Genomic DNA, 12176 nt, shown 5'->3' on the forward strand with positions numbered 1-12176 from the left:
GTTTCGACTTTATTAATTCTCATCAGCTTAATCAGAAAATCTTTTCTTGTGAGACACACACAGAACTAGGGGTTAGCTCAGAAACACAAATAGTTTTCTCGTTTTCGGAACTAGTGCCAATCCGGCGCTAGCTTACTCCTGTCACTAAGTCAGTGTCGGATTCTGATGAGACGAGATCGATACGCAAATTTCATAACTAATGTACCGAAATCCCAAAGTTAGGGTTTGAGTCCCGATTGCCCAATTGGTTTCATCCGTGTGTTCTTCTTTCGGGAGTATATATTGAACAAATAATTATTGTCTAGATTATGTACTACTAAAGTTCATGCTGCTTCGAAATTTAAAGAAACACTGTTTAAAATATTTTAACTGCCTTGAAAAAAAGAGAAGAGTGTGCAGATTCGTACCATTGTTCCTCCAACATTACAGACACGTTTGATTAAGTCCAGAGGAAAACTTTCGAGTGTAGGGTATAAAATCTAAGGCAAAATTGGATTCTTTTCTTTGACTTTACGTAAGATACACAAAAATATGTTTTTAATACTCAAACATTTACCCAACCATTTCATTGTACATAGGTAACAATTTCTGCATCAACCTTCAGCAAGTTACACTAGACAAACCCCGTAGTAGCTTCCGTACCTTGTTTGTCGCTTTCCTCGTCGTTTATCTGACACCTTGAAATTCAATTGTACTTCACTAGCGTCATTAGAGAACCGTGAAGAATAAACACTTTTGCCAATGCCTAAGCCTATTAGCTCAAAGGATTATACTTACGAAGGAAAGGAAAAGAAATCAGAAAAAAAATGTCGAAACCACACTTACAAGGTAAGCAATGTTAACCAGTTTCCGTCATTCCCAAGTGCACTCCAACGAGGATTACCGGGCAGCCTTCACGCCTCACACTCAATATTGACCATCCACTCGAAATAATCGAATCAATCATTGTTATATATCTAGCCTTTCCGTTTGCTTGGACGACGCTGACCACGACCGACAAACCACACAATTTTCTTCCGAAACACACTCACTAAGTGTCAAAAAAACGGGCTCTCCAATTCCTTACCGAACGGATGCAACGGACTTCCGGGAACACGGTCTGCTCGCGTGCCACTCTGTGTTTGCACATTCAATTTGAACGACCCAAATACCCAAATCTTACAACCGAATCCGAAGGGCGAACAATTGTTTGTTGCTGATTCTCCGAAACTAGGCCACCAACAGCTGTAGCATAGGCCGCAGCAGCAGCAAAGCCGTACCCCGTTGGGGAAACATAACCCTCGAACCACCCGTTGACATGTCTTTCTGCTGACAAAACAAAAAACGGGAAGCCCTCGAACTTCACAATCGAAAAAGCAAAACAACTCACAAATTCTCAACCCGCGCGCCACTTGTTGGACATCCTCAGCTGTAAGCTGACTTTCTAACTATGTCTCACTCACTCTCTCTTGATGTATCTATAGCTCGAACGTTTGTTTTTCCAACTTTGCACTGAACAAGAAGAACAAGTTCTTAGCACACACACAAACACAGCTGGAACTTTCCTAACCTGCTGCCGAGTTCCCCGGAGGACAGTGGCAGTTCAGCATGTTTACTCTACGAACGTTCGGCGGTAACTGACCGTTCCGACAGCGGGGACAACCGTCATCCAGCATAACTAGTGGTAGCATGCGGAACCAAATTGAAAAAAAGAACCGACTGACAAGCACAGACTTGAACAGACAGACACGCCGAGCAGACATTATGCAATTAGAGGAATCACGTACAAGGAACACGCATGCGTGCAACCCTTCGGCTGCTTCCGTGTCGTACCCACCCCGGTGACACGGCTGTCATCTACATACATTTGTCTTGAAGCCAAAAATTTTGGTTCTTTGGTTCAATTGGCTGTCAGAAAATGCGTTTAAGCTATGTTCATATCTAGTTTTGTACGACATCGTCTTTGTGCGTAATAACTTTTTAATAAACAATTTATTATTTTATTCATCGTTATGCTCACTGAATATTGTTTAACTTCATATAAACGTATAAAATGACTGCAGTTGGTAACAAAATCGCAGAGCAACGACATTTGAAGAGATAGTGAATTATTTTATTGATAAGTTTCGTGTTTAAAATTTATTGGCCGTCCACGTAGCGTAACAACTTGTTGAAAAACAAGCACTGCAAGCAAATGTCTTCCCAGATTTAACCAATGATACAATTTTTGCACAAACAGGGGCAAAAATCTCAAGTAACGAAAAATTGAAATTGATTTCGATTCGCAATGATTACACCAAAATAACGAAACTATCCAAAGTAACATATTTTGTAGTAAACAAATATTAACAACTAATAATGAAACCAACTCACGTGTAATAATCCAGCCACGATGAACACGATCTCAACTGTTTCACCACCAAAAAAGCCCCAAGGCGGAGTCTATTTGTAACATAATCTAGAAATTACGCGGTATTCGCCACCTAGTTTCAAATTGAGTTCAATTATATTTGGAAAATTTTCGATGTTGGAATAATAAGATTTTATTTTGTAAAAGTAAAATGGAACGTTTGGAAGCGAATATTTTGCTCTTCTATACTTATAATTCCACCGGCGGGTCTATATTTACTGTGAATTTTTCAATTTTATGTTTATATTTTCAACGCGCCCTCAAATGAAATCCGAAATGGATGAAAATATAATAATGAGATAGATCACTCCAGGCAAATGACACAGTTTTGAATTGCGCCTACCAATATGCAATTCGAATATGGTGCAAACATTTATAAAAGCATCATGGCAGCCCTATCGATGTGGCTGATTCGTTGGCAGAAGAAAAACAACGAATACAGATGCATCGATGACGCCTTCTCGTTGCAAATTTGTTTTGTTAAAGTGTCGGCAAGTTTCTCACAAGTTTGAAAGTATTTTGTTCTTTATTAGATACTTATAGCTAACAAATACTGGCAACTGCTATCCAGTTTAGTAACGAGTTACTTTCAACTAACAATTATCAAACATAATAGGCTCCACCTACTAAATATCGTTTAGAGTTGGTGTTATTAAATTGACAATAATTCTTTTAGTCAACAACGTCACTTTCTACGGTTCGATTAACAGCAACAAACTTGTTTGTAATCTGCTAGCAACAAACCATTGTCTGATAACATGTCTTTATACTTTTTTACAACTGATATTCAACCAAATAGGTTAATTTTTGTCTAATGAGTCAATTGAACAGTGGCGTAGCCAGGGGGGAATTCGAGGGTTAACCCCCCCCCCCCCCAACCAAAATTAATTGGATTGAAAAAAAAATTGATGCTGACGAATTTAATTTAATATTCCACAAAATATTTTTGGAAAAATATTCTCTGATCACTACATTGAGAACTGTGTTTAAAGCGTCATGAGAACTTTTGGAAAATTATGGGAAAGGGATCTTGTAACTGATCTCTTAGCCAAAATCCCATAGTTGTCAAATTACTTCAATGTAAAATAAAATAACTGTCTGAATTATTATGAGCTCATTTTTGGAAAGATGCTTCAAAATATGGATTAGAGACAATTTTTCGAATGGGAATCTAAATTTGAATAGGTTGATTGCTTGTTGTTTATCTAAATTTGAATAGGTTGATAAGCTTGTTTACCGAAAACTTACATACATTTCAACATTTGCTGAAAATGTATTTTTTTAGATTGTGTAGAGTTTAGACAACAATTCAATATGGTTAACAACAAGAATAACATTTCAGAAACTAGTTGAAAGCTGATGTAATTTTGTCTCTAGCAGGTCAGGATCGGTTTTATGAGTATTGGATTTTTGTTGTATTATCAACTATATGAATAGCCTCTTAGCAGGATGCAATGAATGGCGTACTAAAATTTTGTGTGCTACGTACTAGTACTGCAAGTTGTGAGGTTGACTAATAAAGAAAAATAATATTAATGCTCGATAAATTTTTAACGGTCACGATCACATTCATTCGAAACTGCCAAATTTCGATGTTAAGTAACATTGAAGAATTTCAAAACGTAAAACTGTTCATCTGCTGATAGAATAATTTTGACGGTTAATCCTCCTAGAAGTAATTATAGACAAGAATTACTCTTCAACCAAATTTGGGTCGAGACTTAATGTCTCCAGCAAAGCTTTTGAAAGTGCTATTTCAAACAACTTTGTCAAAGACATAAATATCCCACATATTCAGAGTATCGAAATATAGTAGTAGAAAACCTTTACAACAAGCTATTCTGAAATTACTGTATTTGATAAATCTCTTCTGCGGTAATTAAATAATAAATTCACATTGCGTTCAAGGTGCCTTTGAAGCTTACAAAAAAATAAGGGAACTGGATTTAAAACAAATAATTCCCAGATATTAAAAGGACTCAAAAACACAAAGAGTGATTCCATTTTCAGGAGCTAGCATCAATTCGGCGCTAGCTTAGTCCGCCCACCAAGTTAGGGTCGGATTCTGATGAGATGAAGTCGAAACGCAAGTTTCAGTTCCATCCATCCATAATTTAGTTATAGGTTTTGTATTCTCAACTCGCAATGATTGTTTCAAACAATTTTATCCGTAGCGCAGAAAAAAATAGTTTTCACCTAAATTTTTCTTCACTAAGAAGAAATATGGCAGGCCCAGTCCATTTAAATCCCTATATGTTGAATTCATGTAGCCTTCATATTTTCAACAAAATTGTTTGAAATGACATTATCAAAAACTTTGCTGAAGGCACCATGTCTCTTAATATTTTTGAAAAATTAATTCACCATAATTACCTCTATGAGAGTTAATCACTAAAATTTCTATATCAATGCAGGCGCTGTTTTATGTTGATAACTTCCCGAAGTTGTCAAACCTTCAAAGTCAAGGATTATTATATTAGGTGATCTTGAACGTTGAAAATTTTTTAGATCATTTATCCCACTTTAAAAGATCGCAATTTTTGACTTCATTGACATATTATACAAGAAAATAATCTATAGAGGTTTGAAAACTGTTCCATGTTGATCCTTCTTGTTTGTAGACTGGAATGACATCTGTTAGACTACTTATGTTTTTGAGTTTTCAATAATTTATCAAACTCATATTAAATTTTAGCATTTTTTCAAAAAATTTACGATTTTCATCAAAACCCCCTCCAAACCAAATTTCTGGCTACGTCACTGAATTGAAACATTGGAATTAAATCCTAAATTCTATTTATAATGTTGTTAAAAAGCTCTGTGCCCCTGTAAAACTAAAACCGGAGACATAAAATACTCCTTCAGGTTCAATTACAAAAATAATTAGGCTGATTAGGGTCAGTTGTTTTCCTACACCTATTAGAAAATTATAGTAGATGGATCAAAACAAATCGTTAAACACACTAAGGGCCAGTTTCTTCACTCTCGCTTAGCAGTTATGCAAAGTTTAAACGTACTGGTGAACCTGGTTTAAAAGTTAAGCGAGGGTGAAGAAATTGGCCCTATTACAGTTACAGATTGGACTCTATACCCCTGAAGATTCCTATCACACCGCAACTCTAGTGTAGGTTTATCACATACTGCTTCTCCAATCCATATTTCCACTCGTTTCTTATTTCACCAAAATTTTAGCTCAGTCTTTGTTTCGATACAAATTCAATTTATTCGAATAACATTGTAAACCTTTAATAAATATTTGTATCTCAGCATGCATGTACGCCATACGTATGAACAGTATGAATGTAGCTTAATAATTTGTTGACAGCAACGCCACCACAACAACAAACGGAGGTTTCAGGAAACTATCACCGTGCCACCGGGGTGGTCGTACCACGGGAGAGTGAGAGATAAGAAATGCGCCCGCGAAGGAGCGGATTCCAGTTTCCATTGTGGTCCGCGGTACGTGCACCGATGGGGTAGATGCTGCCGAAAGGATACGAAACACCAAACAGCTGGGATCATCGATGGGTTCGAGTGCATGTCCATCTCGCGCGACCTCGAGTTTGTTGATTGTTTTAATGTGCTTAGGCGCGAGGTGAAAGATTGTAACCTCCCCACGAAAAAGGCAGCGACCGTGCGGGCGCTTCGGTTCGTACGCTAGCGGAGACGCGTGGTGCTTGGATCGGGTGTTGATTGATGGTTGTGCAAATCAAAGGGAGGTTGATTTGAATATTTCACGAATATTATTTATGGACGAGTTTTCATGAATTGCGAAAGCTAATTGTTGATCATAGTCGAACCAGATTAAAGCTTATAAAAACAACACAAATTATTGTTGTTCATTAATGTGAATTATTTACTCATGAATATTTGGTTTCGTCTTTTCATCTTTTCAGTTGTTTGTCCTTTTTGTCTTTTCGTCTTTTCGTCCTTTCGTCCTTTCGTCTTTTCGTTTTTTCGTCTTTTCGTCTTTTCGTCTTTTCGTCTTTTCGTCTTTTCGTCTTTTCGTCTTTTCGTCTTTTCGTCTTTTCGTCTTTTCGTCTTTTCGTCTTTTCGTCCTTTCGTCTTTTCGTCTTTTCGTCTTTTCGTCTTTTCGTCTTTTCGTCTTTTCGTCTTTTCGTCTTTTCGTCTTTTCGTCTTTTCGTCTTTTCGTCTTTTCGTCTTTTCGTCTTTTCGTCTTTTCGTCTTTTCGTCTTTTCGTCTTTTCGTCTTTTCGTCTTTTCGTCTTTTCGTCTTTTCGTCTTTTCGTCTTTTCGTCTTTTCGTCTTTTCGTCTTTTCGTCTTTTCGTCTTTTCGTCTTTTCGTCTTTTCGTCTTTTCGTCTTTTCGTCTTTTCGTCTTTTCGTCTTTTCGTCTTTTCGTCTTTTCGTCTTTTCGTCTTTTCGTCTTTTCGTCTTTTCGTCTTTTCGTCTTTTCGTCTTTTCGTCTTTTCGTCTTTTCGTCTTTTCGTCTTTTCGTCTTTTCGTCTTTTCGTCTTTTCGTCTTTTCGTCTTTTCGTCTTTTTGTCTTTTTGTCTTTTTGTCTTTTTGTCTTTTCGTCTTTTCGTCTTTTCGTCTTTTCGTCTTTTCGTCTTTTCGTCTTTTCGTCTTTTCGTCTTTTTGTCTTTTTGTCTTTTCGTCTTTTCGTCTTTTCGTCTTTTCGTCTTTTCGTCTTTTCGTCTTTTCGTCTTTTCGTCTTTTCGTCTTTTCGTCTTTTCGTCTTTTCGTCTTTTCGTCTTTTCGTCTTTTCGTCTTTTCGTCTTTTCGTCTTTTCGTCTTTTCGTCTTTTCGTCTTTTCGTCTTTTCGTCTTTTCGTCTTTTCGTCTTTTCATCTTTTCAGTTGTTTGTCCTTTTTGTCTTTTCGTTTTTTCGTCTTTTCGTCTTTTCGTCTCTTCGTCTTTTCGTCTTTTCGTCTTTTCGTCTTTTCGTCTTTTCGTCTTTTCGTCTTTTCGTCTTTTCGTCTTTTCGTCTTTTCGTCTTTTCGTCTTTTCGTCTTTTCGTCTTTTCGTCTTTTCGTCTTTTTGTCTTTTCGTCTTTTTGTCTTTTCGTCTTTTCGTCTTTTCGTCTTTTCGTCTTTTCGTCTTTTCGTCTTTTCGTCTTTTTGTCTTTTTGTCTTTTCGTCTTTTCGTCTTTTCGTCTTTTCGTCTTTTCGTCTTTTCGTCTTTTCGTCTTTTCGTCTTTTCGTCTTTTCGTCTTTTCGTCTTTTCGTCTTTTCGTCTTTTCGTCTTTTCGTCTTTTCGTCTTTTCGTCTTTTCGTCTTTTCGTCTTTTCGTCTTTTCGTCTTTTCGTCTTTTCGTCTTTTCGTCTTTTCGTCTTTTCATCTTTTCAGTTGTTTGTCCTTTTTGTCTTTTCGTCTTTTCGTCCTTTCGTCTTTTCGTCTTTTCGTCTCTTCGTCTCTTCGTCTCTTCGTCTCTTCGTCTTTTCGTCTTTTCGTCTTTTCGTCTTTTCGTCTTTTCGTCTTTTCGTCCTTTCGTCTTTTCGTCTTTTCGTCTTTTCGTCTTTTCGTCTTTTCGTCTTTTCGTCTTTTCGTCTTTTCGTCTTTTCGTCTTTTCGTCTTTTCGTCTTTTCGTCTTTTCGTCTTTTCGTCTTTTCGTCTTTTCGTCTTTTCGTCTTTTCGTCTTTTCGTCTTTTCGTCTTTTCGTCTTTTCGTCTTTTCGTCTTTTCGTCTTTTCGTCTTTTCGTCTTTTCGTCTTTTCGTCTTTTCGTCTTTTCGTCTTTTCGTCTTTTCGTCTTTTCGTCTTTTCGTCTTTTCGTCTTTTCGTCTTTTCGTCTTTTCGTCTTTTCGTCTTTTCGTCTTTTCGTCTTTTCGTCTTTTCGTCTTTTCGTCTTTTCGTCTTTTCGTCTTTTCGTCTTTTCGTCTTTTCGTCTTTTCGTCTTTTCGTCTTTTCGTCTTTTCGTCTTTTCGTCTTTTCGTCTTTTCGTCTTTTCGTCTTTTCGTCTTTTCGTCTTTTCGTCTTTTCGTCTTTTCGTCTTTTCGTCTTTTCGTCTTTTCGTCTTTTCGTCTTTTCGTCTTTTCGTCTTTTCGTCTTTTCGTCTTTTCGTCTTTTCGTCTTTTCGTCTTTTCGTCTTTTCGTCTTTTCGTCTTTTCGTCTTTTCGTCTTTTCGTCTTTTCGTCTTTTCGTCTTTTCGTCTTTTCGTCTTTTCGTCTTTTCGTCTTTTCGTCTTTTCGTCTTTTCGTCTTTTCGTCTTTTCGTCTTTTCGTCTTTTCGTCTTTTCGTCTTTTCGTCTTTTCGTCTTTTCGTCTTTTCGTCTTTTCGTCTTTTCGTCTTTTCGTCTTTTCGTCTTTTCGTCTTTTCGTCTTTTCGTCTTTTCGTCTTTTCGTCTTTTCGTCTTTTCGTCTTTTCGTCTTTTCGTCTTTTCGTCTTTTCGTCCTTTCGTCTTTTCGTCCTTTCGTCCTTTCGTCCTTTCGTCCTTTCGTCCTTTCGTCCTTTCGTCCTTTCGTCCTTTCGTCCTTTCGTCCTTTCGTCCTTTCGTCCTTTCGTCCTTTCGTCCTTTCGTCCTTTCGTCCTTTCGTCCTTTCGTCCTTTCGTCCTTTCGTCCTTTCGTCCTTTCGTCCTTTCGTCCTTTCGTCCTTTCGTCCTTTCGTCCTTTCGTCCTTTCGTCCTTTCGTCCTTTCGTCCTTTCGTCCTTTCGTCCTTTCGTCCTTTCGTCCTTTCGTCCTTTCGTCCTTTCGTCCTTTCGTCCTTTCGTCCTTTCGTCCTTTCGTCCTTTCGTCCTTTCGTCCTTTCGTCCTTTCGTCCTTTCGTCCTTTCGTCCTTTCGTCCTTTCGTCCTTTCGTCCTTTCGTCCTTTCGTCCTTTCGTCCTTTCGTCCTTTCGTCCTTTCGTCCTTTCGTCCTTTCGTCCTTTCGTCCTTTCGTCCTTTCGTCCTTTCGTCCTTTCGTCCTTTCGTCCTTTCGTCCTTTCGTCCTTTCGTCCTTTCGTCCTTTCGTCCTTTCGTCCTTTCGTCCTTTCGTCCTTTCGTCCTTTCGTCCTTTCGTCCTTTCGTCCTTTCGTCCTTTCGTCCTTTCGTCCTTTCGTCCTTTCGTCCTTTCGTCCTTTCGTCCTTTCGTCCTTTCGTCCTTTCGTCCTTTCGTCCTTTCGTCCTTTCGTCCTTTCGTCCTTTCGTCCTTTCGTCCTTTCGTCCTTTCGTCCTTTCGTCCTTTCGTCCTTTCGTCCTTTCGTCCTTTCGTCCTTTCGTCCTTTCGTCCTTTCGTCCTTTCGTCCTTTCGTCCTTTCGTCCTTTCGTCCTTTCGTCCTTTCGTCCTTTCGTCCTTTCGTCCTTTCGTCCTTTCGTCCTTTCGTCCTTTCGTCCTTTCGTCCTTTCGTCCTTTCGTCCTTTCGTCCTTTCGTCCTTTCGTCCTTTCGTCCTTTCGTCCTTTCGTCCTTTCGTCCTTTCGTCCTTTCGTCCTTTCGTCCTTTCGTCCTTTCGTCCTTTCGTCCTTTCGTCCTTTCGTCCTTTCGTCCTTTCGTCCTTTCGTCCTTTCGTCCTTTCGTCCTTTCGTCCTTTCGTCCTTTCGTCCTTTCGTCCTTTCGTCCTTTCGTCCTTTCGTCCTTTCGTCCTTTCGTCCTTTCGTCCTTTCGTCTTTTCGTCTTTTCGTCTTTTCGTCTTTTCGTCTTTTCGTCTTTTCGTCTTTTCGTCTTTTCGTCTTTTCGTCTTTTCGTCTTTTCGTCTTTTCGTCTTTTCGTCTTTTCGTCTATTCGTCTTTTCGTCTATTCGTCTTTTCGTCTTTTCGTCTTTTCGTCTTTTCGTCTTTTCGTCTTTTGGTCTTTTGGTCTTTTCGTCTTTTCGTCTTTTCGTCTTTTCGTCTTTTCGTCTTTTCGTCTTTTCGTCTTTTCGTCTTTTCGTCTTTTCGTCTTTTCGTCTTTTCGTCTTTTCGTCTTTTCGTCTTTTCGTCTTTTCGTCTTTTCGTCTTTTCGTCTTTTCGTCTTTTCGTCTTTTCGTCTTTTCGTCTTTTCGTCTTTTCGTCTTTTCGTCTTTTCGTCTTTTCGTCTTTTCGTCTTTTCGTCTTTTCGTCTTTTCGTCTTTTCGTCTTTTCGTCTTTTCGTCTTTTCGTCTTTTCGTCTTTTCGTCTTTTCGTCTTTTCGTCTTTTCGTCTTTTCGTCTTTTCGTCTTTTCGTCTTTTCGTCTTTTCGTCTTTTCGTCTTTTCGTCTTTTCGTCTTTTCGTCTTTTCGTCTTTTCGTCTTTTCGTCTTTTCGTCTTTTCGTCTTTTCGTCTTTTCGTCTTTTCGTCTTTTCGTCTTTTCGTCTTTTCGTCTTTTCGTCTTTTCGTCTTTTCGTCTTTTCGTCTTTTCGTCTTTTCGTCTTTTCGTCTTTTCGTCTTTTCGTCTTTTCGTCTTTTCGTCTTTTCGTCTTTTCGTCTTTTCGTCTTTTCGTCTTTTCGTCTTTTCGTCTTTTCGTCTTTTCGTCTTTTCGTCTTTTCGTCTTTTCGTCTTTTCGTCTTTTCGTCTTTTCGTCTTTTCGTCTTTTCATCTTTTCATCTTTTCATCTTTTCATCTTTTCGTCTTTTCGTCTTTTCGTCTTTTCGTCTTTTCGTCTTTTCGTCTTTTCGTCTTTTCGTCTTTTCGTCTTTTCGTCTTTTCGTCTTTTCGTCTTTTCGTCTTTTCGTCTTTTTATCTTTTCGTCTTTTCGACTTTTCGTCTTTTCGTCTTTTCCTCTTTTCGTCTTTTCGTCTGTCCATCTTGTCGTCTTTTTTCTTGTCGTTTTTCTTTTTTTTTATTATAAATTATTTATCCTTAGGGTCATACGCCTCTTTTCGGGTTCGAGAAATCTCTTTGAAAAAATCCTATGTGCGGGGTTGGAAATCGAACCCAGGAAAGCTGCGAACAAAGTAATCGATTTACCAACCACGCTATGTCTGTCCCCTTTTCGTCTTTTCCCTTTTCCCATTCCCTTCTCCCTTCTGTCCTTTTTTCCTTTTTACATGCTTTCCTTTCATACTTTTTCTTTTTTTTTCTGCCGTTCTGGTTTTCTTATTTTTTTGTTTTATCCTTCTTTTACTTTTTTCCATTTTCCATTCCTCCTTTTGCCCTTTGCTTCTGTTTCCTTTTTCAAACTATTATTTTTTAAGTATTTTTCGATTTTCTCCTTTTATTGTTTTCTCGTTTCTATATTTTCTTATACATTTTTTTCCTTTTTTTGCTTCTATTTTACCTACTTCCTCTATTCTCCTAATACCTTTCTTCTTTTTCTTCTTTTTTCTGATTTCCGTATTATATTTTCCCCTTTTATTCTTGTCTTCCTTTTCCAAATATTTTCTTTTTAGCTTTATATCTTTCCTTTTTCATTTTTCCTCTACTCTCTTTTACCTTTTCTCCTTTTTCTTTTCGGTCCTTCGTTCTCTGTGTCTTTTCCTTTTAATTTTTTTTGTGGTTTTCATTTATTCCTATTTTTTTCTATCATTATCTTTACTTGTTTTTCTTCTTGTTTTTTTTATCTTACTCATATTTTTACATATTCTTTTCACCCTCTCCCCTATTTCCTTATTATTTGTTCTCATCTTTTCTATGTTTCCTCATACTTTTGGTTCCTTTTCTCATTTATTGTTCCCCTGTTTTCTTTTATTTATTTGTCTTTTCGTTATTTTGCTGTTCTCGTCTATTCTTTATGATTTCCCATTTACTGCTTTCTATTTTTTCCATTTAGCTATTTTTGCAGTTCTATTTCGTCACCTTTTTCTGTTCTATTTTTTATCTTCTTCGTAGTTTTGTTTTTTCCATTTATGTTTTTCTTTCTTACTATCGTTTTCAGGTTTTCTTTTTTTACCTGTTCACTTTTTACCTTTTTTTCCTTTTATTTTTTTTTCTTTATTCCTTTTCTCAATTTTTCCTTT

At 37.6% G+C, this 12176-nt stretch overlaps 1 protein-coding gene across 5 annotated transcripts in view; it reads right to left on the minus strand.

Moving 5' to 3' along the window:
• LOC131685527 (high affinity cGMP-specific 3',5'-cyclic phosphodiesterase 9A) overlaps positions 1-12176 on the minus strand; it is a 580386-nt gene that overhangs the window by 461116 nt on the left and 107094 nt on the right. For 2 of the 5 annotated variants that reach the window (XM_058969325.1, XM_058969324.1), the window contains exon 1: positions 826-1630. The exons of 1 other annotated variant lie outside the window; for it this stretch is intronic. The gene's annotated coding sequence lies outside the window, so the exon portion shown is untranslated. Of the gene's footprint in view, positions 1-825; positions 1631-12176 lie in introns of those variants that run through there. 2 more of the 5 variants (XM_058969321.1, XM_058969322.1) reach the window with 2 other exon arrangements.

Source organism: Topomyia yanbarensis, chromosome 2 (assembly GCF_030247195.1).
Source record: "Topomyia yanbarensis strain Yona2022 chromosome 2, ASM3024719v1, whole genome shotgun sequence".
Taxonomy (NCBI): domain Eukaryota; kingdom Metazoa; phylum Arthropoda; class Insecta; order Diptera; family Culicidae; genus Topomyia; species Topomyia yanbarensis.